The sequence below is a fragment of the Haplochromis burtoni genome, unplaced genomic scaffold (genome assembly GCF_018398535.1).
Source record: "Haplochromis burtoni strain Fernald_Lab_line unplaced genomic scaffold, NCSU_Asbu1 Contig_1363, whole genome shotgun sequence".
NCBI classification, from domain to species: domain Eukaryota; kingdom Metazoa; phylum Chordata; class Actinopteri; order Cichliformes; family Cichlidae; genus Haplochromis; species Haplochromis burtoni.
The window spans coordinates 28953-52223 of NW_024583724.1; the positions used below are offsets into that span (position 1 = coordinate 28953).

General features: G+C 39.2%; 1 long non-coding RNA gene across 1 annotated transcript in view; it reads left to right on the forward strand.

Moving 5' to 3' along the window:
- Nucleotides 1-453, forward strand: part of LOC121811856 — a 22138-nt gene extending 21685 nt beyond the window's left edge. Inside the window, exon 2 of the long non-coding RNA XR_006053615.1 lies at nucleotides 244-453. This is a non-coding gene — a long non-coding RNA (uncharacterized LOC121811856). The remainder of the gene's footprint in view (nucleotides 1-243) is intronic.
- Nucleotides 454-23271: the final 22818 nt, after the last annotated feature.

A 23271-nucleotide genomic window follows, 5' to 3' on the forward strand; every position in this document is an offset into this window, starting at 1 on the left:
GATTTCTTTAGTTCAGCCTGTACCTGCAGATACAGCAGTTTTAATTTTAATCTGCAGTGTCTTTTGGGTGCTTATGAAAACTGCTGGCTCATGTGTTATTAGTCAACAAAATTCCTCCACCCATTTATTTTCTCAGCAGTCACAATGATTAAACACTCACACGCATGCTCACTTGTAGAGCAAAGGCACAGCACAGAGAGACATTTTGTCCTTACAACTTTTCTTTTACATTTTCACTCGCAGTTGGGTAGTAAATGAAATGAGATGTCGCAAATGATGGAAAAGTCTACCGAGAACCCCAGCGAGGACAGAGCGTCCTTCAAGAGCAACGGGTCCATCAAGAGCGATGAGAAGTTGTCGACCGATGGCGGCACAAAGTTGGGCAGGCTGCGATCGTTTAGAAAGAGCATCCAGCATGCAACACAGAAGAGTCCTCTGTCATCTGTCAAGGGATCAAAGGTCACGTCCAAATCAGATACACCTACAAATGAGTCCGATTCTGCGGCTTCACCACCACCTCCGTCACCCAGTGAGTACCCTCATGGCTGTAATAAAATCTGCTGTGAAGCAGGTTTTGCAGACAGGTGGAATCTCAAGGTCAAAAGAAGAGCCAAGAGGATCTTACAGATAATTTACACCTCGCTATCTCTCTTAAAAAGGTCCTCTCACAAAACATAAATAATGTTATGTCCTAGCTCTTATTAATTAATGCTTGTTTACATTTTTTCCCATGAGCGCCCAGGAGAAAGATCGTGTGAAGTCATTCCCTCTGGGTGCTATTTTAAAGAGAGTATGCAAAGGTGGAAGGAGCAGTTGTCTGGGAAAAGGGCAGAAAGGGCCAAAACGCAAATATATCCGTTTGATCAAAGTATCTTAGCAAATGTCAAACAAAATGTTTCCTTGCTCAAAGAAGGACTGCAGGACCATGCATTACTGTGCAAAAGTCTATATTTTCCAAGGAAAGTGGAAAATTGCTCCAGAGATTTATTGGAATTTGTGCAAAAAATATGAAAATGTGGTATGTAAGGCTGGTATTTGTATTTATATTTTATATCAATTCTAATGAGCATGAAAATCAGTATTTGTTATGGCATGGCCACCTTTACTCTTTCAACTAAGCCTGAACTCTCTTAGGCAAGCTTGTTTTGTCGTTTCTTTAAGCAGTCTTCAGAAGAGTTCTCCAGGTTTCTTGAGACATTCAGAAGCTCTCTCTTGGATGTTGGTGGCCTTTTTTCTGTTCTTTGTCAACATACATAATACATGACTGATAGTGTTTTCTTTCTAGATGTTCATTTACTGCATTGTGTGTAGAATTTTGAGTTGAAAAATGAATGAGTCCATTGTAATCAGGCTGTAACATGGCAAGATGTGGAACAAGTGAAGCACTGTGAATACTTCCTGGATTTTAAGAAAGTCTGGCTCAGTATCAGGTAGATAAATTACTTTTATCTGATTAGATGTGTATGAAATGTCATTTAGCATATAAACCAAAAACATCATGATTCAATGATGAATATACTACACTATAGTGTACCTCCAGAAGAGTACAATCAAAGAATAATTGATTAAAGCGCAGCTATGCTCAGTAGAATACAAACAACACCAGCTTTCAGAAATGGAAAACAGCATGCTGATGTCATGTGTTGTGAGTGAGGCAATAATTACCTTTGGAGTTCATGCTTTGCTCAAAGTTCTCCTGACTTTAGCCTGAGGACACTTTAAACAGGTCACACTTTAGAAACATGAGGCTTTGCTGTAAGATGTCAACACACTGCTCCCTTTCCTGACAATAATAATAATACAAATTCTTAATAAAATGAGCAAAATCCCACGATTTCAGTTATTTTCTGGATTTGTGGATAAAACATATTTAGCTATTGCCCACTTCCGTTTGTTATGGAATATCAAAATTTGTGTTACTGCTGAACTTTTCAGTCTGTGCAAGAGGGTGGAAGAAACCACTCTACAGGTCTGTACAGGTCTGTCCACAGCTCCAAGTTACCTCAATTTGAGCCATGGTTACAGTTATCCTTCCCCTCAGGTCTGACATTTTAATAATAATTTCATCCTGCAACACGTGGAATTTGCTTGTGATTTTCCCTGTGAATAAACGTCTAATTTTACTTCACTGTGGTGATTTCTGACCGTTTGTACATGTGAGACTTTAGAAATAAAGTCCTGTCCTGGCCACCAAATCAACTAATTAGTAGGAAAGCTGTTTGAATGTAGATAATTTGGGAAATTTGACAAAAGCAATTCATTGCTTCACAGGAAGGGAGTTGCCTCTCTTTTCATGGCACCCTCTTAGAAATTTTCTGTTGACGAGGCAGAATCGGGCCTCATTTAGATCCATGTTGTCATGTTTCACTGTTAGCAAAGGTCAGGAGTTCAGAGGCGCATCAAGCCTCCTTTCATAATCACTATTTTTTAAAGTGAACTAAAAGGCTTGCTTTTAAAGCTGACTATGCTGATGTGCAGAATTTTCAAGGTAACTCACCATCTTTTTATTTAAAAAGTTGAGAAAAGTTACTGCTCAATTTATCCAATTAAATAAAACCAGTCCAAAACAGATCGAAAATAAAGATTATTTGTGAATAGATTGATACTCTTTCGCAAAGAAAGGCGTGAAATAGTCCTAAGGACTTTGTCAATACCAGTAGCTCGTGAATAAGATAACAAATATCACCTCAACCCGTAGTTTACTTATTCCGTGACGATATGGTCTCAGGAATTTAATATCTCGTATTATAAAAAAGAAATGTTTGTGCTTTTCTAAAACGAATCATCATAGCACCACTATTGAAACAAATTAAACCACAACATCAGGCAAAAGTCATAAGACTAAAAAATCAACACTTCATAGACACAACTCGTACATCAATACTTGTTGTAACTAGAGGGTTTGATGATTTGTGCTATGTTGTCAATCAAGCAGCTCTTAACAATGAATCCGGGCACCGTCGCATTTTAACACTAATGAAACTTCTGTTTATAATCTGAGTCATCTTGCCCACAGTTAAAAAATACTTGCAGTGAAGTTCGGTCATTCAACTCTAAAACACAGAACTCATCATATACAACAAGATATCGATTTTGCCCCACAAGTTATGTTAGAATATCTTGTTAATTATTCATAAATATCATTTATCTCCTATACATCAGAAATCACTAGTCAGGCTTTGAAAATCTTAACTTCTCAAATGATGAGAGAACTCATCTTAATTTGCACGTTATACACTTTAGCTAGAACTTTAAATAATCTAACATCCATCGCATAAGCAGTTTATGCATTCTGCATGTTATATATGTTTGATTTGGCAAAAATAAAAAAAAAAGCATTGCCACAATAAAATTTCTATTTGCGGTCCTCACAGCAGTTGACAATTACACGCCATGATAAAAATGAAATGATAACCTCTTAGTTTTATGATCCAAACTGTACACTGCAGCAAAGGGAGGACAATCTGCTCTATTATTTAAACTAAGGACTACAAGAGCCTCAGTTGATGAGAAAAATTGCTAAAGCTAACTAGTGAGACCTTCATGCCTCTTCTGTCAGGACTTATGCCACCGCTCTAACGCCACCCCTTGAGAAAACAAACCCAACCAGGAAATAGGAAGGAATTATAACGAGATAGTTTACTCGCATCAATTACCACCAAACCATCATATGTCAAGACAGGTAAAAATAACTTAAAAGACAATTTAATACTGAATATTAAAAATCAACTTTTTCTTTTTTCTCTCTTTTTTGTTTTCTTAAAATATAAAACGTCCATTCAACATATATCTCTCATGTTACCCTATCACCTTGCCTTTTGTGGATGTGCTTAAGGCTCTTCGCCCTTATGTTGCTTTAATTTCGTCTTCGTTATGTTATGATTTGGTTTATTGTGCTGCTTGTGCTGTTTGTTTTGATTTTATATGCTTTTCTTTTGTTCTTTTGTAGAAAGCCCCTGATTAGATAGACTTTGTACCCTTCATTCCATAACAAACCTCAATATCTATTTAGTATACTGGTTTTCTTTTCTCCTAGAGCACACAATAAACTTTTGTGAATTTGTACTTAGATTTTCATTATTTTTTAATTGATCTAAAAAAGTCTGTATAAATCTTCAAGTGACCATCTAACCCGTCCAAGAAGAAGCAATCACGAGCGTTTGCCTAATTACAAAGGGGTTGATTCATCATTTTGAGGTATTCATGGCACCAGACATGTATTCCAACATCTCCTGTATATTTGGGCTAACTGAGTCTGTCAGACCTCAATAGGGTTGTTCCTTTTTACAAGGTAGGTAAAACGGGTTCAATATACTCTTCGACCATTAAACATATCTTAAGCTATTAACGATTTGGCATCGCTTATTTAGCGCCCAGGAAGATAATTTTAAACTAAGATTAAATTTGCACCCAACGTAGACCGAACAAGAGGTGGCAGAAACCTTGAATTATTCATTGTTTAACATAATAACAGGGTAAGGGACATCAGTATGATAACTGAAATTAAATGCAGTCTTCTCACACAAAGAAGGCTTAATTATGGAAGAAAAGGAATAAAAAATTTACCGCCAGAAAGGAGAGTATCATGGTGAATGGAAGTCGTGAAAAGCGAGGACAGTACTCCGAAAATCCCTAGATAGAATTTAACATCCGATTTTCCCAGGAGACCGCAAGGACAGCTAGTTTTATCCAAAGTATATTGTATAGAATAAACAGTTTTTCACAGCTCCTTATGCAGATGAAATATCCTAAACTGTATCAATAATTCATAAAATCATATACAGGATAGTTTCAAACACTCCCATTAACACATGTAAAAGCCGACCTAAACTTTTCAAGAACATGCAGTGTAATTGGTGAAGGATGGTTATTTAAAGTCATAAAGGCCTGGATAAATCGTTGAAGGTGCTGATAGGAGGAAGAGGTTTAACTTTTTTCCTTTGATATATTTATAAAGACGTCGTATACAGCATGATACTTTAATTAGATTACCTCTTACTGTTTTAGAATGTTGATCGACTGTTGCAGTTAGGACCACAGAAAATTCTTTTGCGATCTCTTTCATTATGTCGATGTCTCCCGTGGCTTTTTCAACCCTAACCCTTCTTAAGTGGTGGAATTACTGTAAGCCGCCTTGGTAACATTAGCATTTACTTTTTAGACAATTGATAATGATTAGAACCATCGAGGGTGGGCTTCTACTGTAAGCGTGAAACCAGCACACTGCTCTGTTTCCCAAAAATGAGTCTTAAGTCCATGGACGACACAAGGTATTTTGGTAAGTAATTGAGTTTTATTTTAAATTTGGTTTTGCTATATGAGGAATTGAAAGGGGGAGGCAACACATCACAACTAGTGGCTTTAAATATTCAATCATCTGTCTTAATCTAGTGTGGTACAGACAAAGTGAGGAGCCATTAGTTAGAAGTGAAGTGATTTACTAGCATTGTAACTTTACGTGGCGTTTTTTTGCTGCATATTGGTAGCCTTTAAAACTTAGAGCAGTGGCGATTTTAGGTAATAATAGTTAAACAGAGACTAGGGTCAATCATTTTTCCATAGCAAGGTGATTCAAAAAACCCCAAAAAAACACCCTAAATAAGCCAAGAGATTCTAAATATTCACAATATCTCTTTACAAATTACCTTATCTAACTCTTTTTTCTTAAGTAGATCGCTTAGTAAGCTCCAATAGAAGAGTGCCACCATCACTTGTTTATTTAAACAGACTTCACGGATTACGATTAATACCATGTCTAGTTGCTTATATTGTGACCCAGTAATGCGCTCTCTTTATGAAAACACCATATTATGGGAAGGACCTAGGATTCCATTCGTCCTCTGTGGATGAAGTCAACTTGAAATGATTGATCTACATTGCAAGCCTAAAGAAAAGGATTAAATACTGAATAAAAAGTCTCCACTTCAATGTTGACCCACCTCTCTGACCCTTCTGTTAGTTACCCATGACCCTCAAAAGAAAGAGTGGAGGCAATGATACTCCATTGGTAAGCAGATTGTACATCTGTCATGTTTTGCGAAAAGGAGACAGGAAAGAGACAATGTCATTTAAAAGGAGGATAGGGAAGAAGAGACAGATCTCAGACTAACAGGATTCGTGGCTAGTGCTTAATACAAGCAGATTTAAGACATAGTTAACTGGGCCGACCCATTAGAGAAGGCACGTATTCGGTGCCCCACACTCATCTACTGGTCCCATATATTCACTTGTAGGGGTTCGCCAAATTAACATCTACTAGTCCTACAGTCATTATACAAGCTGCTTACTAAGTATTGGACTTAAATTGACCCCTGGAGAATTGTCCACAATGTACATAAGCCCCTTACTATTTCCAACTTTTTTTTGGACCCGTGAACATTTATGGGTAGACTGTACCTGACTAGTATCAATTGGTGATGAGTGGGCCAAGCCGCGCAAATTACCTACCAAACGTTGTTAAAAGACAAGTACGAAATGAGGGAGCACCCTCTAGCAGATCGATTCTCTTCGTCTAAGAACCTCCCAGCACTCCCTTTACTCCAATCCATCTTCTCTCCTAGGCAACACCGCTGGTCCGAGGCCTCACGAGATGGACTTAGTGGAGACTTTATCAGTATCCTTCTTAGTAAACCATTTTCAGACCTCCGTGACGAATCGATGTCCAGGTTATGCCCAAACGACTCATCATGTTTCTTTTCTGTTTGCATAAAAGAATATAAATTACTGAATTTGGAGCCACCCTTAGTTCTGGATACGTCCGTCTCTTTTACTTGTTTGTTCGGGCAACAGAAGAGCCCAATGATAAAGCTAATCTTCAGTAGCCTTTCAGGATGGCTTAACAAAAAAAAAGTATTGTTAACAGATGATTTTCAGGAAGGGTCAGTGTACTCTGTAACACACGTATTTTCAAATCCAGGGCTCATAATGTACACTCTGTTAGTGTTTTGTTTATTTTCTACTGCTCGCGTTTTCTACAGAGACATAGTTTTTTAAAAACTCAAGTCGAGGCAAAATTTAGCGGTCGTAAGTTTTATTTGCCCGGCATACTTCACTCATAAATGGGGGCATAATTTGTAAAAAGTGTTTGCCAGGATATTGGTTAAATGGCACTTTGATTGCTTTTCACATAGGCATATATATGTATATATATTCCTTGGTAGAATATATCTCTCATATGAGAACCTATAAAAGAAAAACTAATCGATTGTGAGAGCCGGAAACAGAGCAGGTTGTGTAGTTCTTTAATCACTTAAATACAGTGAAATTGAAAACTCCAACCTAAATCCTAACCCTGATAACTTAGGCAGTTTCCCTACTAATAGGAGGAACAGCCAGATTGCCTACTGCCCTGCCCCATTGTCTTATCCAGTTCCCACGTCACTATGATTAAGAAGTGCCTGTTGCTTTCTGGCGTGAAACACCAGCACGGCCACGCAACTTTTGCCGAAAGCAACAGATAAGGGATTCTAAAGATTCTCAGAACCATAATTATGCGTACACTCTACTTCTCACGTATCCTTTAGACGACGATCTCACCTTATAGGATGGGTGCTTTTCCATTGAGGAAAACTAATGTAAAGTATATCCAATGGTACATAGGCCTATAATATAAAATATGTCTAAACATTAAGGGCATAACGCTCTCGTATCCGCCTCAAGGAATCCCAAGCTATGTCTTAGTTGTATGTTACTTTCTGATTCCTCCAGATTGCGCTTCCGCCTCTTTTATGATGCTAAATAAATTACCCTACTTCTCTTTGCTGAGCTTAACTAATCTTACCAGACATATATGGTAAGTTGATTACTGTTAATACACTCCTGTAATATTACCAGAATGATAGAAATTAAGCAGTCTTTATGGTTACATCTATGATAATACCTGATTACCACTTTTTCGGCGAACACTAGGGAAATGAAGAACGCTGATCTTTTTCTCTAAGAAGTAGCCAATATTATACGGGCCCATTTACAGGGATAGATATAGGAGTTTGTAAATACTTTAAAAATATTAAAACAGATTGAGTACCTCACAGACAGAGGCCACCTGGTGTCTGGAGAAAAAAGTTCCCTATTATATAGCCCTATTTGTTTGATAATATGTATGCAGACCTGACCAGTACCTGTATAAAACCCAAACTGGGAGAGCAATTCCTAATATGAACTACTAAGTATCATAAAGTCTAGGGAACACTTTACCTGTCGTTATGCTTGATACGTGTCTATTCATGTTTTGGTTTTTGGTACACTATGCGAATTGGGAGAAGAATTATCTCTCGCTCGTATCAAGTCTGCATATCTAATTGTTCTGGTTTGTTCTTCCAGAGGAATTTGTGGCAAAAAAAAAAAAAAATTAGCTGTCTGTGAGATTCATATAAACCCCTCTGACATTTAGCACCAGGGATATATCTCGTCCAAGCACGACATCTGAGATGTGATTTTCTTGAAAGGAAGCCGATAAAACGGTGAATGGTATTTTTAACAGCCATCACATGATAATGACTTTTGCTCTCACTTTATGAGTTATGAACATGAGTGGGACAAACTGCAGACATGTGAGGTGATCAAAATAAACAAAAGGACATGTTGGTAACAAAGATGAAATCCACAAGTCGTGGTGATTACTCAGTTTCTTTTTCTTTGCAGAAATTTGGATATTGTTTGCACTAAATTTAGATCTGACAGCTTTTTTATGATGAGACAACACACTCCACTCAGCAAACATGAACGGTAGAAAAGACAGTAGTTGTTCCAGTCTTTTGACAGATATCAGAAAGTGATGAAATGATGCCTGAAAGTGTGTTCCTGAATCAGTGTTATACACGTGAAAACAAAAGCATGAGCTCATTGGGGACAGAAAAACAGATTAGCTCATCTTACTGCTGTCCAGTGGATGGGGGATAAGTCCAGTGGACATTTCAGTGAACAGTTCCTGAATGACATTCAAAGCTCTTCTTTGGATGTTGCAAAACAGGCAGACTGGTCATGGTTTGTTATAACAAAGTGCCTGAACATTATATTTAAAATAGGTTCTTTGCGAAGTTATGTGTTATGTGTAGACACAATGCACCTCCATTCCTTGAGTAAGGAGCATTTTTTATAGTCAGCTGATGCATAGGTCAGTGTAAGCAGCAAAACAAATAAAATGGTTTTTCAGAAAATGGTCATGAACTCGACTGAAAACAAGTGGGAAAAAAACCAGAAGAAAGAAAGAAACACCCTGGAGGACTTTTGCTCAAGACACTTTTAAAAAGTTACAAGAAAGTCTAGCTCTGTTGAAGCGATATATAAAGAGATTAAGGGTGGCTAAATAGTGTTGTACATTATATAAATGTCCAAAATTAATTATGATCTTGTTCAGCTAGAGATATGCTCTTGGAGATTATCTCAGATTTTCTCCACCTGTGAGAAAACATGATCTGAGAGGACTTTAAAAAGGACATTTTGAGATGCTGTGAAAGTTTTACTTTGGTGTATTTTGGCCATGGCCACAAAACTCAGCTTTTACCTTTCAGGGTTCTAGGAAATGGTTTTATCCTTCACAGTGAAAGCTTAAAATGTTTGGTGACTAATGAGAAGAGCCTGAGAGTTTTTTTGTTCTACTGGGCAGCTGTCAACTGTTTAGGAATCATAATCTGAGTGACCCATTTGTGGATGCCTGTGGTGATAATACCCCCGAAGTTGAGTCTTCTGGAATGCACAAGGAGTTACGGTCATTCACGATTAAAAATGCTCTGCTGTAAATGATCTGATGGTTCTTAGGTCTGCTTCACTCTCTGTTTAAAGGCATTTTAGAGTTTTGTTTCCTCAGTTCCCACCAGATTGCTGCTGTAAATAAACCTCTTAACTGCTCACTGCAGGCAAAATCCAGATGTTCCAGCATTCCTATCATTTGATGCCTGTGCCCTGTTATTGTGCAATACACAGCTTATCTTAGGTAAAACTTCACAAAACATGGCAAGAAGAACTATCTAACAAGATAGATCAACATCTGTCTGTCTGCCTCTCACACAGGCTGCAAACTGCAACCGTTTTAGTTTCTAAAAGAAAATTGCGTATTCCTCTCGCAACATAACAGAAAGCTGAAAACCACATAAACTTGTGCGCAGGAGACAGATGTTTTTGTTAATGAGAGCTAATTGCAGCCTCTGTAACAAAAAAGCAAGCTGGAAGCACAGAGTGCAGCCTGTTGACCCTGTATAGCTGAGGCACGCTGAGTTGGGATTTACGTAATATCTCACAAAGTTTCCCCCAGCTGTAGAAATGTGAGAGGAGGGCCTTAAATGATCCTGCAATGCTGTGGTTAACTTTAGACTTCATGCAGTATGTGCATGGGGCATTTCCACATTCTTTCCCCTTTTTCTCTTTCTTTCGGTTCTGCTAAATGAAAACATGTGCATCTTTTTTTATTTCCCAAATGAGAAAATAAATACATTTAGCAAGAAAAGCAGATGTTTCTCTTGCCAGTTAAAACTGAACTGATGTAAAGTGTGGGAGAAAAACTGAAGTTTCAAAAAAAGGTCAAAACTTAAAGAGATGATCCCTGAAACTAGAACTGTGAAGTTTGTAAGTCATAGGACCACAGCAGATACGGTTTGAGTAAGTACAGGAATTTAAACTGTATGTTCAAAAACTGTACGTGAGTGAAGAGATCATTATAACAGGTTTAACTGTACTACCAAAAAATCTAGTTGTAAAGATACCGTGGTTATTTTTCCATTAATATCCATATTGGAGTGCCTTTTTTGCTATGACATGCAGTATGATTTTTATTTTATTTTTTTGCCCCTTTTTTGTCAGAACCTCACTGTTACAGCGCAAAGGTCTACGTGATGTGATCCTGAAAATATCCAATAAAAATAACAAACTATTGCACAATTATAAACAACTCACACATCTGCAGTTTGGAAAGGAAAACACTGTTGAAGTGATTATTCCCAAGTTTAAATATTTTTTTGATGGATTTATGTATCATATGGTGTTGGCATCTGTGGATTGGCAAGGCTTTACTTCTACCCAAAAAAGGGAGGGAGTGTGTAGCTATGGACAGTTTGACTCTCTGTTGGTTTGCAGTCTAGGGTCCACATTTTTCAAGATATCTGTGTGATGTGTGAATTCTGTGTGAATTATGTGTGATGATAGATACCAATGGCAGCTCGAGCTGATTTAATTTTTGTTAAAATTGGGTCAAGGGTACAACAAAAGTTAAAAATCAGTAAAAACTTTGCATTACCCAGAACTTCACAACAGTAAACTAGACCTTGGGAGGTTTGCTAAGCAAGTAGCTATCTTCGTAAAATCCTGGAAACTATTCTCACATTGTTAGTGACATATAGAACAGAACTAGGGGTGGCTGTGGCTCAGGCGGTAGAGCAGATCAGCTACTGATCGGAAGGTCGGTGGTGCGATCCTTGGCTTCCCCAGTCTGCATGTCAAGTATCCTTGGGCAAGATACTAACCCCAAATTGACCTCCGATGCGTTCATGTGTGAATGCAGGTTAGTTTGCACTTGTGTATAGAAGTGCTTGTACGAGTGGGTATGAATGATGTTGTATAGAGCGCTTTGAGTACTCCGGGAGAGTAGAAAAGCGCTATATAAGATTCATACCATGTACCGGAACTTGTTGTTAATAGTATGAGGGAGGTTGTCTGATGTCATCTTTATGGGGGAAGAAGTTAAGACTCTCACTGCAGTATTAGCCAGATAGTTTTAAAGCATGTAGAAAAAGCAAAAGCCAGCGCTGTTGGAGCTTTGAATTCTTCAAATTCTAAAGAATTTAATAAATGTGTTATATTTTCCAGAGTCAAAAAGTTACATTGTCTCTCGTGGAGTATTTAGATGACCCCCGTGGCTCAGAAAGTCACAGTTAATACACTCAACTACTCAACAGCCTACAAAAAATACTTGGTGTTTGTATTTGGTGGGGGGGGGTTTCAGGTAAACTGGACTTTCAGTGGAATTAATATAAATTGGTTAACTAATGAATTAAAATAAATATAAATAGTATTAATAAATATGGAATTAATAAGCATTTTGATGTTGTTCTCCACTTGCAGTAAGAAGCACCTGGTTGCTGTTCTGTACTTCAGGGGGCTCATTAGGGGCCACGAACACCAGCTGATCCTCCGGCGACTCACAGCACTGAAGAGGGAAGGGAACATTGCCAGCAGTGACAGAAACCAAGTGTTATTTAGTAATATGCAGGTTATGGTCAACACAAACTGCCTGTCCAACTTCCCTTACTCCTGCTTCAGCTTTCTGATGCCAGACAACTAGGAAAACACTGCAGGTGTAACACCACAGAGTGTAATGAAGTGTGTCACCTGTGGATTGGTATTGGTGACCTGTCCAAAGCCTTATATACTTTGCACTACTGATATTTGTTATGTCACGTGTTTTTTTGTTTGTTTGTTTGTTTTTGTTTGGGGGTTGTGATAAGATACAAATAACTCAGACCAAAATGAATGTATCACTCAGACTGAACAAAGTTCTCGTCAGTAAAGCAAACATGATTTGAGAGATATTTGTTAGTTCACTGTTCACTGAGTTAAAAATCTATTTCTACTGATAGGGTTAAATTAAAGCTCACTCAATGATCTTTTCTAGAGTGTAGCAACAGGTGATTATAATGTGAACTTATGTTTGTACTTTGCTTCTTGCTGGTCATGTGAGCAGTGGACTGTGTTTATACTGTTCATACTTGATGTGTTATATATAATGACAGTGTAAACTAGGAGATCGAAACTAAATTGTGTTTAATTTATGTGCATGTGTGTAAAACATTCTTCAGGATGATATGAAGCTAACAAATGACATGTTTGCCGCAGTGCGAATGTATATAAGTATATAAAAAGTATATGTACACTCAACAAAAATATAAACGCAACACCTTTGTTACTGCTCCCATTCCCCATGGGATGGACGTAGAGACCTAAAATTCATTCCAGATACACAATATAACCATCCCTCCCAAACAGTGGTCACAAATCAGTCCAAATGTGTGGTAGTGGGCACATCTGCTATATTGAGATAATCCATCCCACCTCACAGGTGTGCCACATCAGGATGCTGATCTGACATCATGAGTAGTGCACAGGTGTACCTCAGACTGCCCACAACAAAAGGCCACCCTGGAATGTGCAGTTTTTTGCGCTATTGGGGGTCTGGGGACCCAGAACCGGTCAGTATCTGGTGTGACCACCATTTGCCTCATGCAGTGCAACACATCGTCGCATGGAGTCTATCAGATTGTCAATTGTGGCCTGTGGAATGTTGGTCCACTCCACTTCAATGGCTGTGCGAGGTTGTTGGATATTCGTGGGAACTGGTACACGCTGTCGTATACGCCGGTCAAGCACATCCCGAACATGCTCAATGGGTGACATGTCCGGTGAGTATGCTGGCCATGCAAGAACTGGGACATTCTCAGCTGCCATCTGCCCTGAACAATGTGAACCATGATTCATCCGTGAAGCGCACACCTCTCCAACGTGCCAGACGCCATCGAATGTGAGCATTTGCCCACACAAGTCTGTTACGGCGACGAGCTGGAGTCAGGTCAAGACCCCGATGAGGACGACGGGCATGCAGTTGAGCGTCCCTGAGACGGTTTCTGACAGTTTGTGCAGAAATTGTTTGGTTGTGCAAACCAATTGTTCCAGCAGCTGTCTGGGTGGCTGGTCTCAGACGATCTTGGAGGTGAACCTGCTGGATGTGGAGGTCCTGGGCTGGTGTGGTTACACGAGGTCTGCGGTTGTGAGGCCGGTTGGATGTGCTGCCATATTCTCTGAAACGCCTGTGGAGACGGCTTATGGTTGAGAAATGAACATTCAATGCACGGGCGACAGATCTGGTTGACATTCCTGCTGTCAGCATGCCAATTGCACGCTCCCTCATTGCTTGTGGCATCTGTGGCATTTTGCTGTGAGACAAAACTGCACATTCCAGGGTGGCCTTTTGTTGTGGGCAGTCTGAGGTACACCTGTGCACTACTCATGATGTCAGATCAGCATCCTGATGTGGCACACCTGTGAGGTGGGATGGATTATCTCAATATAGCAGATGTGCCCACTACCACACATTTGGACTGATTTGTGACCACTGTTTGGGAGGGATGGTTATATTGTGTATCTGGAATGAATTTTAGGTCTCTACGTCCATCCCATGGGGAATGGGAGCAGTAACAAAGGTGTTGCGTTTATATTTTTGTTGAGTGTATTTAAGACTTAAAGATAAATATTTGCTGGCCATGTGAGATTTGTGTTTTCCAGTAACTGGCACGTGCAGTTTTTTGTAAGGACTGATCTTTGCTTAGTGTTTTCAACAAATTTTACAAAAAAATGAAATGAACACTACACGTGCATAAGAAATAAATTAACTTACCAATCAATCAATACTCAATATTATGTCAAGCATTCAATTCAATTTTATTTATACAGCGCCAAATCACAACAGTCGCCTCAAGGTGCTTTATATTGTAAGGTAGACCCTATAATAATACATACAGAGAAAAACCCAACAATCATATGACCCCGTATGAGCAAGCACTTTGCTGACAGTGGAAAGGAAAAACCTTTTAACAGGAAGAAACCTTCAGCAGAACCAGGCTCAGGGAGGGGCGGACATCTGCCGCAACCAGTTAGGGAGACAGGAGGAGGATAGGACAAAAGACATGCTGTGGAAGAGAGCCAGAGATTAATAAGAAGTATGATTCAGTGCTCAGGCTACTGCCCCCGCAACCCGGCCTCGGATAAAGCGGATGACAATGGATGGATGGATGGATGGATGGATGGATGATTCAGTGCAGAGAGGTCTGTTAACACATAGTGAGCAAGAAGGGTGACTAAAGAAAAAATATAAGAAGTATAATAAAATCGGTTTTAACAAAGCAAATAACTAAATCCTGCACGTTTTTTACCGCACTACATCTTTTTCAAAGAAAACAAAATGAATATGTAAAAAATGCATTCTTATTCCCTCAAAGTTTCATTAAACTTATGCAAGCTACAGATTTTGCATAGGTGCATAGACTCCGTTAGAGGTTGGATGGCTGATAACTTTCTTCAACTCTATGAGGAGAAAACTGAAGTCCTTGTCTGTGCTCCTGAAACATTTGTACCTAGGGTTATGGAAAATGTAGCTCCTCTTGCTACATTTGCCAAACCTTCTGTCAGGAATCTTGGCGTAACTTTTGAGTCAGCCCTGACTTTGGATGCTCATGTTGAATCTCTGTTTAACTCCTGTTTTTATCACTTGTGAAACATTTCTAAGCTGAGTCACAGTGTCTCACACTTAGAACTGGAAATTGTCATAGATGTCATGATTGCTGTGTGGCAGGCAGGATGAGGACCCAAAATGCAAACTCACGGACTCAGGGGATAAACTCAAAATCACAGCTTTAATGCTGGAAGGCAGATTACAAGAAATACAAAACTTAAACCGGGAACAATAACTAACACTCGCAGAGAGACACAGGGAAATCCACGCAGCATGAGGGAGAATGCGACGCCGAACAGAGGGACACGCAGACAGAAATACACAGAGGGTTAACGAGGAAAGTGGGAACACACGGGGAACACAGGTGACACTGATAATCATAACGAGACAGGGCAGGGTGAACTGAACATGACATGTACAGGCGCGAGAGTCACAAAGTAAACAGGAAGTGCACAGAGGTTCAGACAGGAGGAGAGAGAGCATGGGGAAAACACAGACATAACGGGCTGGGGAAACATGAAACAACCACAAAGGGAGACGAGGGCTCATAAATACACAGAGGGCACACGGGGGGAGAGAGAGCACGGGGAGAACTTAGACATAATGGGCAGGGGAAACATGGAATAAAACATAAGGAGAGACGAGGGCTCACAGATACACAGAGGGGGGTAAAAGCCATGAAGGGAAAACACTTAGGGAACAACACAACAGGGCAACTCAGAAAACATGGCCTAAATAAGGAACAAAATACAAACATACAAGAAAACTAAGAACACTGGGCCAACATGGCCCAGGACCATGACAATAGATGCATTTGTTTGATCTCATTTGGACTATTGTAATCCTTTCTTCACTTGTATATGCAAGGCCTCCTCGTCCTCCTGTTTGTTTTACAGAACACCGCTGCAAGGCTTCTGACCAAGTCTCCCAAGTACTCGCAAGTCACACCCCTGCTAATCCAGCTGCATTGCTTCTTGTTACTTTATATTTTGTTTCCAGCGAGTCTTTTAATTTCTGAAAGTGGTCTTGCACATCACTTTTACCCCCTTCTGTGGGCCTTTAAAAGTTTTTCTGTGGATATTGTCTGCTTTTTCACTCATTTTCAGTCCCGTCATTGTATCTGACTATTTTCAGATGAATGTATTTTTAATACTGACCTATGAATCATTCAAGCATGATGAACCTGTGTTAATTGTATATTTAGGAACATTGTTACTATCGGCCTGTCATATAAACATGATATGTGCCAATTTGTGTAGCTGAACACAAAATGCAGAAGTTTACACATTTTGCACCAACAAAAATGGTTTCTCATGTCCTTAAAAAAATTGAGGAAACTGGGCAAGCGGAGGACAAAACAGGCTTAAAAAAAAACAATCTACAACAAATAATTGTTATCTGAAAGTCATGTCCCTAAGAAATAAGAGAAAATCCAGCAAAGACCTGACACAGGACCTGAGCGATTAATCTGACACTTTAGTTGAAGCTTCATGAGAGCCAACATCCAAAGAAGAACTTTGAATGTCCTTCAAAAAACCTGGACAACTATTTCTGAAGACTGCTTAGAGAAACGACAAACAAGCTGCCTAAGAGAGTTCAGGCTGTGTTGAAGAATAAAGGTGGTCATACCAAATATTGACATTCAAGTTTGTTAGTATTGCACAAAGTCTGTTTCCATGTATGTTTGTACTTTCAGGAAACCACTTCACCTTCTTCCTGTTTGCTAGCAAAACATAATGAATTGAGGGGTGTACAATGTTATCCCTCTCCCACACCGATCACTACTTGGCAACTATTATAATCTATGACTTCCAGCGTCCACCACTTAATGATCGTACTGTAAACAAAAAAACAAACAAACCTATAAATACATTCATGGACAATTTGCTTCTATTACAGGCAGGTCAGTGTTTTTTTGTCAAAGCACAATAAATCATCCAATGCTGTCTCATTATTGCTTATTTATGGAAGCAATAGGATGTTAATATTAATATCATTCCCTCATTTCCCAATGTACACTGCTCAAAAGGCTACAGAGTACATACATGTAAAATCACTCGCCTTAAACAGAAACTTTCACTTGACTGAGTCCTTTAATGCAAAGATTTTTTCCTTGTACTTCCATATTTTTGCCTCTCACTTGCAAAAAAGTAATCACATTGGAGCTGTTTGTACAATTTCTCTGAGGGTTCCCAGGATGTTTCTTCAAAATACTTAAATCAACACTTTTTTCATTCAAAATGTGATTAGCAGCCAATATAAATATAATGAGTCACATGAAAAAGAAGAAAAGAAAAGATATAAATTGTCAAGCACAGTGGGGGTGGGCTGAGAACTTGGGCGGTCTGTTTGACAGCTAAAGCTTGGCTGAAATGAAGTCATGCAGCAGGACAATGATCCAAATCAACAGAAGTATTGAAAAAGAAAATGATCAGGTTAGCGCACTGACCCAGAAAAGTCCAGAGCTCATACTCAGAGAAATGCACAAGTGGGGCCTCAGGAATGCTGTGCACAGAGAAATAAAGAAATGTAATGACTAATGTAGTTTGCGTTTGCAGGCATTTTTTCGTCTTCTTTAAGTGGTGCTAAAACTAAGCTACCATGCAAATATGCCAACGACAAGTTCTTTTCCTTCCCAGTTACATGGCTAGGAATGTGAAACCAGGGTCAAGTCACGAGTCATTTATTGTCCCACTCCTTAATAAAAGGCTTAACCTCCTAAGATCCAGAAATTATCTTTTGCTTTCTGTCTGGGATTTGACTCTGGGACATTTCTTAATTTATCTATATGAATCCTGCTGCAAGATCAAGGAGGCATCATGGGCTTTCTAATGATGCCACATTTGTGGGCGATGTGCAAACAGAGCACATGAACTTTCTTTCTTTTTAAAAATGGTGGAAATTGCAGCATCCATATTATTAAGGCCACAAAGGAGGTTAAGTGATATCTTTTTTGTAGCTATTGCGGTTCTATTGCTTAAACTCAAATTCATTTTTTCAGTAAAAACGAACCTTTCAAATTAACCCATAAAAAGTTGATTCTGTTCATCTGGACGTTGCGTTTTCAGTGGAAGAGACGTTTCATCACAGTGCCTTCTTTAATGTGGGCTGACTGCAGGTTTCCCCAACCTTATTAGCTGTAACCTGCACAATGACTTGAACAATGGGCTGTGAGGTCAGTTTCTTGATCAAGGAACTCACCTCACAGCCCATTGTTTGTCGGTGGTGATAGTTTCAGTCATTGTGCAAATGTACTGTTTATAAGGTTGGGGAAACCTGCAGTCAGCCCACATTAAAGAGGTCACTTGGATGAGTGACGAAACATCTCTTCCACTGAAAACTCAACGTCCAGATGAACAGAAACAACTTTTTGGGATTTTCTTACCTGGATGATTGAGCATGCATCAAGACCTTTCAAACACAAACAGACACCAGTTATGAGTTTGATTTCTCTATACTGTTTTTCTTTTATCCTGTCAGTTTATGTAATTAATAACATATATGCTAAATGTGCACTAAACTCTATGTCTCTTGTCTTTATCAATTCAATTTCAACCATACAGAATTTTTTTTTTAGGATGAAACATGAAAGCAGGGCACCGTTGACCACAACTGCCAAATTTCTGGTCCTCTGAATACATCAAACAGAAAACATGCAAACTGGATCTTAAAGGAAGATCTGAATTTACTGGTTCCTAGTTAAAGTTAGTTCAGTAAGTTGAGGGACAGTCTTCAAAATTAGGCAGTCCATCAAAGTATAAATTGATCTAAACGATCTGATACAGCGAATAGTGACAACTTTCTTAAACAGAATGCAACAAGGCCACCATGGAAAGATGGTTCACTTCCTGAATGGCAGTTCAGCAACCAAATCCCACAACTTCAGAGTTATAGCTTACACAATACTTTATATCCATAATGGACTTTGGATGGCGTCATTTTGCCTTTGCACAGGTTCCTCAAAAGCTGGTATGTCCTCCCCATGAACTTTCGCCTTCTTCCTCTAATGTCTGGCCTTCCTCCACATCAACGTTTGTTCCACTACCACAGCTCTAAGTAAACTATCTCACAGCCACCATATCATTCTGTGATCAACAAGACCTGATGCCCATTTCAAGAGATAGAAGATAAAACATTGGCTCTTGACGGAGGCGGTCGCACTTTCTCCCTCTCCCTTATCTTTCCTGCTTGGCTTCTCATGTCTTTTGTATAGGCTCGCTTATTCTCTAACCCTAAGAGAGTCTCCCAGACTTAAAGAAGAATTATGGATTTGATCAACTGGTCCCATGATGAAACTGACACCCTCCTGGGCTTGGGAGAGCCCGTTTGTTCTGCAGAGACGTGTGCTGCCAGATACTCGATGGTCGGTTGCGTCGTGTGTCTGGCGACACTCTCGATGGAGGACACTGAACGAGATCTGCCGATTTGGAACTACGATAACAGAGTTCTGGCTGATTGGAGCTGGCTCGGAACCGGCTTATCGAAGAACAAGAAGCAGCTACAGCTGTTCAAAATCCCACAAGGCTGGCCGACATGATATACGATGGGCAGGGCTGTGAGTACTCAAGACTGTGTTTATTGAACGCAATATGGATAAGATCTTGAAGAACAACAGGAATTAAGAGACCTGGTGACCAGTGATTAATATTAGACCAACTGTAAAACTGGAAGCAGTTTGTTCGCACTAACCAAAACAACTGCCATCTTCATCTCATGCGGCCCCCCTGGCGCCAGCTGGATGCTCAAGGCAAAAGCTGATGGGAATAACAAAATTCTCCCTTAGAAAACAAAGCTGTGTTGTGAGTCTTCCCCCTCATTCAAGGCCACCCACGTCAACCAAAGATTGTTGACTTTTGCCCAACCGAGTGAAGGGACACTTTCTCTCATCTGAACATGGAACACACACACATACGCATGTACACTGACACAGACCTACACCCCCCCCCCAAACGCCTTCGAAGCTTAGTCTTCTATGTTGTGAGATGTGATGGTTCATGTTCATGTTCTCAAACTGATCTCCCTGTTGGAGCTCAGTCTGGGGGGAGTTCTTTTTTCTCCTCGTCTTTCCTCATTTTGTGCATTTTCCATTGTTTCGGTTCGGGTCGTTGCTTGTGCGATCGACTGGCCGGTGCCTGACTTGTCTCCCCAATGTGATGTTTGTGTATTGTATGTACGGTTGGCAAGGTATCATCTATCTTAATTGCCCCTTGAGGATAAATAAAGTCTCTCTGACTGATAAATCTCAGGACGTTAATCCAAACACAGATTTCTATTACCCAAATTAAACTTAGTGAAAAATGTTTTAACCTCTAACAATCTGGCAAATCAGGAGTTAATACACGGGCTGCTTTCTTACTAAGCTTATTAAATGTTTTGCATATGCAGTGAATTACGCCTTTTTGCTCCGAGCATCGTGGGGGAATTGTGAAATCATTTTCTGGGAAGGAACGAATTTCAATAGTTGGATCAAGTAGAGTAGCAGAGAGAAACATTGTGAAACTTCACGTGTGGAGGCATGTTAAATTGAGTTAATAACTCTAAGCAAGGTTTTAAAGTAAATCTTTTGCTGTCTCTGCTTTGTCTTAAGACGTTTATTTTGCTTTGACACATTTAAAAACTGAAAGTGAGACAGAGAATAAATATATGCGAATTTACAAGTCTCCAGACTTTCATATAATGAGCTTGTAGGATCTAGTAAAAGGATCTAGCAAAGAAAATGATAAACTACAGACTAAACAACAAAACACAGGAAGTTCTAATCAGTGACCATGAAAAGGGGGAAAAAATAGTTTAGTTATCTAGTTTTGCAAAGACTTACAGGAATAAACAAAAACATGCAAAGAAAAAAACAAACCTATAATACGTATATTATTCGCCAAATGTTAAACCAAACTACAGCAGCTTAAATAAGTTGTTTAAACCAAATTTAAAAGCTGGATGTGCAAAAAGCTACTGACTGAGCCATCAGCTGACAGCTGCCAATGAGATGAACTTATCTGTGTGGATAAGTTGTTTAATCATGGAGGCCATTTGGTTCAGTTACTATGTTTGCAGTCATTTTTAAGTAACCTATAATAAATAAGATATAATGGCCAGATATCAGACAAATCACAACATTTATTACATCCAGAGGGAGTTTTCAGATGCCATCCGGATGTTATTCACATCCTTTAATGTTTGATCATCAGTGTAACAAGATCAAAAGCCTCCCTCCTAACTTCCTGCTGTGGAGCAAACGCAGAGAGAATCAAAAGACAACGACTGCAAGATAAGATCCCTAAATACATGGTCTTGACGTGATTTTGTTGCGTCTCTGTGTGTATATGCACAGACATTCTCACGATATGCGTAGACAGATCGTTTGGATTCTTTTAAGTGAGGACCCGAATGCAGACCACAGAAGATGAAAACGGGAAGTAACTAAAAGGGCGCCATTTATTAAGGCAGAAACAACAAACTAGGAGAAACATAAATAATAAACTAAACAGAAGATCGCCTGAACTGGGAAAACTAAGCATAATAAAACTAAACCCGGATGATTAGAGAGACCTGGAAAGCAAAGCTAAACATACTGAACGTGGAAAACTCGTGACTGTCAAAATAAAACAGGAAACCTAGATAGACGTGGACTGTAAATGACGGACAGACGAAGAACACGTACACTTTAAAAACATACAGAGGGGAAAAGGGGACCGGACATGAGACATGGACACAACAAAGCACTAACAGAACATGATGGTGGGAGAAACACACATGACAGAAGGAATGTGTCACATGTAAACAAGAGGAGAGGACAGGAGACAAAGACATTACTGGAACACATGAAGGGTGAGGGAGACACAAGGGGAATCTTATAAATAATGAACTACAACAGGGCAACCTATGCCAAACAGAATGAGCTTAAGACAGCTAAATGAACTTAAACATAAATCCTAAACCATCAAAATATATTCAACTCAAAGCACTGGGTCAGAACTAGAGCTGGGCGATATAAGATTTTTTCATATCACAATATGTTTTTTTCATTTATATCACGATATCAGCCAAATAACTATATTTGTAAGATTTAAATGTGCTGTTGCTCACAAGTAAAATGTGAAATAATCAGAAGCTTGTTTTGATTTAAATATTTATTTCCCATAATAAATCAAATATTGCAAAATAAAATATAAGGCAAATATTGCAAACTACACAAAGGTAGCCGCTAAAGCGTTTAAGTTTCAAAATAGAACAAACAAAACAGACTACTAAATTGTCAATTCCACTTAGAAACAAAATATTAATTCTAAAAATAAATCTTAGTTTGTTTTACAGAATAACAGACAAAATTGACTAACTTTTGTCGATATCAAATAAACTGAGAACTAAAAGGAAATTCTCAATCTCTCCTTGTTGTATAGCTTAGCTTTTCAAACAGTTTTAACAGTTACTTTAGTCTGACAAAAGCCGAATGACGAATTAGCGCTTCCAGTCAGAGACTGAGTATGCACCGCTTTATTGTATTTCCAGACTTGCTTTCGGCACAATTTACAGTGCGCGCTACTCTGTTTTTTGTCAGACTTTAAATAGCCGAAATACCTTCACACTACGGAACTTCTATGGCTCTTCTGTTCAACAATCTCTCCGGCATTGGAACCATCATCTGTTTTCTCTTCGGCGGCTGGCTGCTTCCCAAACAAATACACATGTGCAGCTTGGCACTTGTGCTGTATGTAACAAGTCACGTGACGTGATGCTGCAGCTGTGATTGGTTCGGCTCTGCGCTACTTAATTTGGATTGGCTGTTCTTTTTTTTCTTTTTCTTTTTTTTGTAAGAGGACAAGAGCAGTGAGGCCTATCGCAATCCGATTATTAAGTGATGACGTGACGAATCCTACTTCCGGGCCTAAAGTAGTGTGCATTTTATATGGCTTTTGTGTTGTTAACATGTTTAATGCTTTGTATTTTCTTTTATTTAATCTCAAAAAGCTCCTTAAAAAAAGTCAGTGATCACCGTTGACCTCCCTCGGCTTTTATTACCGCTAATCATTTATTTAAGCTCAGTTTTTAAAACCTTA